We start from the raw sequence: 6,000 nt of genomic DNA, 5'->3' as shown, positions 1-6,000 counted from the left end.
GATTGGGTATATGTTAGTCAATATATGCATTGGAGGTGATGTGTTAAAATAATTAGGTATACGGTTTGGTTTCATTATTGAGTATAAGGGTTAAGTGCTATAAATTGCCTTTGATGTTCCAAATGATTAAACAAATTTATTGGTTTAAATTAAGCTCAAGAGCAAAGAGGAGCTAGATCTGATAAGGGAAAGGAGAAAGCAGTCGAATAGCCTATTCACAACTATTCAAAATTTTCCGAGGTAAGTCTTTGAGTAATGGAACTTAGCTTATGATTTGATAAAATCATGATATATAAGCATAATATATTAATTGTGACCTAATGTATCTACTTGAATTAAGTAGTGAGATAAGTAATTTGTACATATGACTTGTATCCGAATGGTTATAGAAATCATGTTGGATAGTGAAACGAAATTGGGTTCTTTGCATGTGACTATGGAGCCGAAAGTGAAATTATTGATAAGCATGTTGTGCCTGAGTTCTAGTAAGGTAAATGAAATGCTAATGTATTATGATATATATATATATATATGTGAACGATAATTGAGGATTTTAACCGGGCTAAGACCCGCAGGCCTTGTGTGAGATATATATCCGGGCTAATTCCCGAAGGTATTCGTGCTGGTGTTATATCCGGGCTAAGTCCCGAAGGCATTCATGTTATACCCGGGCTAAGTCCCGAAGGCATTCGTGCTGGTGTTATATCCGGGCTAAGTCCTGAAGGCTTTGTGCTGGTATTACATCCGGGCTTAAAGTCCCGCATGCTTTGTGGTGGTGATTGGATTTGGGTTTTAAACCTGGCAGACTTAATGCCGATGATTGGTATAAGATTTTTATTTCGAATGTTCGTAGTAAACTACCATTGAATATGTTAAATACATTAAGTTGGTCAGGTATGTATTATATACTTTTATATGTTAGATTGATCGGAATTGAATCATGAATGCGAAACGAGAAGTATATGTGAAAATGTCATATGCGTATGTGTGTATTCGGTTATGGTGAAAGGTTATATGAGATTGATTTGGTGATATACATGTTAAATAATATCAATGCAAAGAATGAGTAATAAATCTGCTTGAGACAGCAGCAGTAACGTGATTTCAGAAAATCACCATAAATTGTGGGAGTTGATTTAGAGGCTAAATAAATTATGTTATGAAATCTTAATGAGTCTAGTTTCTTATAAAAGAAACCGTGTAAGCAAAAGAATTGCCAATAATGAGATAATTGAAGTGGCATGGAATAGAGTCAAAATGACTTCGAGGTCCCCTGTTCTGTTTTCAGAAAATCATTATAAATGGTACAAAAATGGTTATAAGATAAAATTTATATTCTTAGACTCCTTAATGAGTCTAGTTTCAAATTAAATAAACGATAACATATTTCGAATTCTGTATAATGAGAAAATTGATTCGTAGTGAAGAGTGGTCAGAATAGTCAAACAGTGAAACAGGGGAAACTTCAATAAAAATCTGGTATTGATTGGTCAAACAAAAAATTCTGAAAATTTTATATATGGAAGATATATGAGTCTATTTTCAGGGAAAATTTACAGCACTTGATTTGGAGTTTCGTATATCTAGTTATAAATAATTTAGTGACTGTTGCTCAGGAAGACAGCTTGTAGTGAATTTGTGATTTTGTTGCAAACATGGTTAAAACTTGTTAATTTGATGCTTTTCGAGTTCTTACGATCTTATTTGTGATTTAAATATTTGGTTTTAATTGAGTTCAGATTCAAGTGAGGTGAATTTGCTAAATATGCATTACGTTCATGGATACTTGGCCAAAGTGGCAATTATCTAGGAATGATTTCTTGAAAATTTGAAATAATCGATCTATAAGTAAATTAATTGTTTGCATTGCTTAAAACTTACTAAGCATTGAAGCTTACTCCGTGTTCTCTTTTCCATTTCTTAAAGGTTTATACTTTAGCTCGAGTTGGAAGGGCCGGAGATATCATCACACTATCGAGTCATTATGTGAGTTGAGAAGATTGTATATCATCATGGTTTAAGGCATGTATAGGATAGACTATAGGTAGAATGATATTTCGACTCAGATACATTATAGCCATGCGAAGATGGCTTGCTCATTTTGTTTAGAGAAGCCTTATAATTGAACTAATGTGGTGAAATGCTTTAGTTATAACTTGACAGTAGTTAATTTGTTATTAGATATTCGGTTATGTTTTGATAGTGAGTCATTTTGGAAATTTATAAGAGCTCTTATGGAAAATCAATGAGACATGTTTGCATTGTTGATTATTTATGTCTGGTAAGTATCTTTGACCTTATAGAAGTTTTGTTCAGTCAAGTAATACCTGTTAACCTTATTCCGACAACGGATACGGGTTTGGAGTGTTACACCCTGGAGGTGTGCATTTAGAATCTATTCCACATGGGTGGAGGACACGAGCGTGTCCCTGTATTGCTTAGGTCGTGTGAGCCACACGGGCTATCAACACGACCATGTTTCCTTTCTACACGGGCGTGTTTCCCTTCTACACGGGTGTATGCCCTGTTTCAAAGTCAAATTTTCTATAGATGGTTTAAGGACGCGGGCTGATCCCGAATAGTTTTTTCAATGGTCGATTTGAGGCTTGTAGGCCTATAATAAGAAGTTTAAAGTAGAAATTGAAGAAGTTCTAAAATGGGACCAAGTCTCGGTGACTTAGGGAATGTTTGTGTGTATGAGATCGAGTTAGATAATGCCACGTATTCTTCTCCGGCGTGGGTTATGAGTATGGGGTGTTACACACACGGGCGTGTCTACTGGTCGTGTGTGACACACGGGTTGGCACATGGGTATGTGGCTGGCCATGTGACCCAAGTCAGTATACCCTCCAGATTTCAAACGGCCATGGCACACAAGCGTGTCTCCAGTTGTGTGATAAAAGTCAATATGTATGTCCTATTTCCACACGGCTTGTGACACGGGCGTGTCTGGTGACCGTGTGAGGCATACGGCCTGTTCACACGGGTGTGTGATCCCTGTATGCATGAAAATTTTATAAGTTTCCCAAAATTTTCATGTAATGCCCTTAACCCGAATCCATCACCGGAATAAAGTTATGGAGCATTACCAGAGTTACCGATTTATTTATCAGATATTTTACTTCATCTAACGTTCATATTTGGAACCAATTAAAATCAAACATATTGTCCCTTAAACGTACTTATTTTTCTCGACATGTTTTACTTGAATTTATTACTTGTCTCAATATATTTAATTTTCTTATATCAACATATCAAAAATAATCACATATTTACATATCATGATAAATATCATTCTCTTGTCATTTCTTCATAAACATAAATCGATAATTCATTATATCGATATTTCATGCATTTAAAAATACAATTCAAGTTACACTAACTTATCTCGTTGCTTGTTTATGTTTATAATTTCATTAATCCAATATCTTTTCTTTTCCACATTCAAGTCTCGTATTCGAGTCATCCGGATCTTTATTAATAAATTTGATCGTCGTTTTCATTTATTTCATGTTCTAATACATTCAATTAATGCTTTAAACAAAATTACTATTTTACCCCTAAACTTTTAATTAATGACGATTTCATCCTTAGGCTAAAAAAAATAAAATTCTTGCAATTTAATCTTTATTTCTAGCCGTTATTCTCATACAAATTGATAACAACCCATGAATTCTATAAAATATCAGAATTTTCCATAATTTCAACACTTTTCAATTTAATCATTAAAACATATTTTTCCCCGATCTTGAACTAAATTAATAATTTCATTCAATTTTGCAATTTTAGATAATAAAATAATCTATTTCATGCAAATTGCTCATTTCTAACATTTTACAAAATTGCCCATAAAGTTTTACTTTTATTCAATTTAGTCCTGAGCCTAAAACATGCAAATTAGCCATGCTAGCTAAATATTCATACATATTTTCCTCCTCCTCCTCTCCATTCCACATCCTTAATTTATATAACATGCTATAAGTAACATTATCAATAATTTTACTATTTACTTATATGTATATTCAAACTGTCCATTTGCATCATAGTCACTAAATTATTTATATCTTGAGATACAGAACAAGAAATTAAGATCTGATAATTTTCCATGAAACTAGACTTATGTATATTCTTACCATAAAATTTTCAGAATTTTTGGTTTATCCAATAAGTACAATTTATTCTTTAAAGTCACCCTTATTCTGCTGTCTAACAGTTCCGACCCTTCTTTACTAAAAATTAATTATCTCATTGTACAGGATTCAGATGATGTTCTTGTTTGTTTCTATTGAAAATAGACTCATTTAGGACTTTAAACATATAAATTTAAGAACATAATTATTTTTTTCCAATTTTTTATGATTTTCCAAATTCAGAACAGGGGAACCCGAAATCATTCTGACTTTGTCTCACAAAATTTATTATATCTCATGATTCACAATTCCATTGTTTACACGGTTTCTCTATAAGAAACTAGACTTAATAAGATTTAATTTAATACTTTATTCATTCTCTAATTTGTTTTATACAAGTTTTGGTGATTTTTGAAAGTTAGACTACTGTTGCTGGCCAAAACTATTTTAGTGCAAAATGTTAATTATTAAATTTATAACACCCTTATTTCCTTTCTCTACAATATTTCCCACCACTTTCTCTTATTTCTCTTCACTAATATATAAAGAACATAGAACCATATATAAGAAAACTCTACTTTAGCTTCATTTCCATGCTTTTTCAATAATATCAAACTTAAAAGTACATGGAAATCTTGATGTTTTTACATTGTATTATTGTTTCCAATCTTTTAACTTATTTTCTCTCTTCTCCAGCTTCTATTTCTTGAATCTAACTTGATATTCTAGCTTCCCATAGTCTCCTTATTATTTTTCTCTCTTGGTAACCATGAAAATTCTTTTGATTTCTAGGTGAAAATAGTGAATTTTTTGTGGAAGGACTAAATTGTAAAGAATGAAAAGTTGTATTTCTTCTCTTCTCTTCTTTCTAACGTGGGATGCATGGACAATGATGGAGTGTGTGTGTGTTTTTTTTCCAACACACATATATATATAGACTAAATAAAATAATAAAATAATAAAAATATCTTATTAAAATATTAAATAAATAATAATTATCTAATTAAATAATTATAAAATATCACCAACATCATCATTACTTTCTAGATTTCTCCCTCTTCCAATTGACCATTTTGCCCTTTGTGATCTTTTAAAATTCCATTCTTGAGTCATCAATTAATTTGGTAAAATTACAATTTAGTCCCTCATAATTCTTCACTTATTCAATTTGGTCCTAATTCATCAATTTTCTTTGTTTTCTAGATCATTCAACCCTTAAAATATTTTCACTATTAGTCCTTCAAATTTTTCATATTTACACTTTAATCCCTCAAATTTTGAGATTTACTCTCCACAAAACTTTTCTCACTTTTACAATTTAGTCCTTTCTTGAATCAAGATATCATAATATACTTCCCAGTGACATAACTCAATTTTCCTCTTCTTGTCACTTTATTTTCTTATTTTACTATATTAAGGATAATATCTTATTGTAGAAATTTTTAGGGTGTTACATTTCAAATGTTATCGGTTTAGTCCAAAACCTCTTTCAAGCATGTTTTAAGGTATCATAGAGCCTTATAAGGGACAATATAATTATGTTTGATTGATATTTAAGTGATAATGGATTCATGATGGATTCATGTTTGAGAAATGTATGCCGTATGTTGTGATTTGATCAGTAATGTCTCATAATCATATTTCGGCGACAGATACGGGTTAGAGGTGTTACATATGCGCTTCTCATTGCAGTAAAGAAACAACACAAATTTCACTTTCACACGGGTTGCATTCAAGTTATTATAAGATGTGTTTAGTGGAATTAATCCAAACTTCAGCTGCTGAGAGGTCAACCGCTTTTGACCCTAAAAACTCAGTTGCACCACATCTCTACAATTATTTTATCAGAGCCTCTTGAACAATAGGTGCA

Source organism: Gossypium arboreum, chromosome 8 (assembly GCF_025698485.1).
Source record: "Gossypium arboreum isolate Shixiya-1 chromosome 8, ASM2569848v2, whole genome shotgun sequence".
NCBI classification, from domain to species: domain Eukaryota; kingdom Viridiplantae; phylum Streptophyta; class Magnoliopsida; order Malvales; family Malvaceae; genus Gossypium; species Gossypium arboreum.
Note: the sequence above shows the minus strand (reverse complement) of the source record.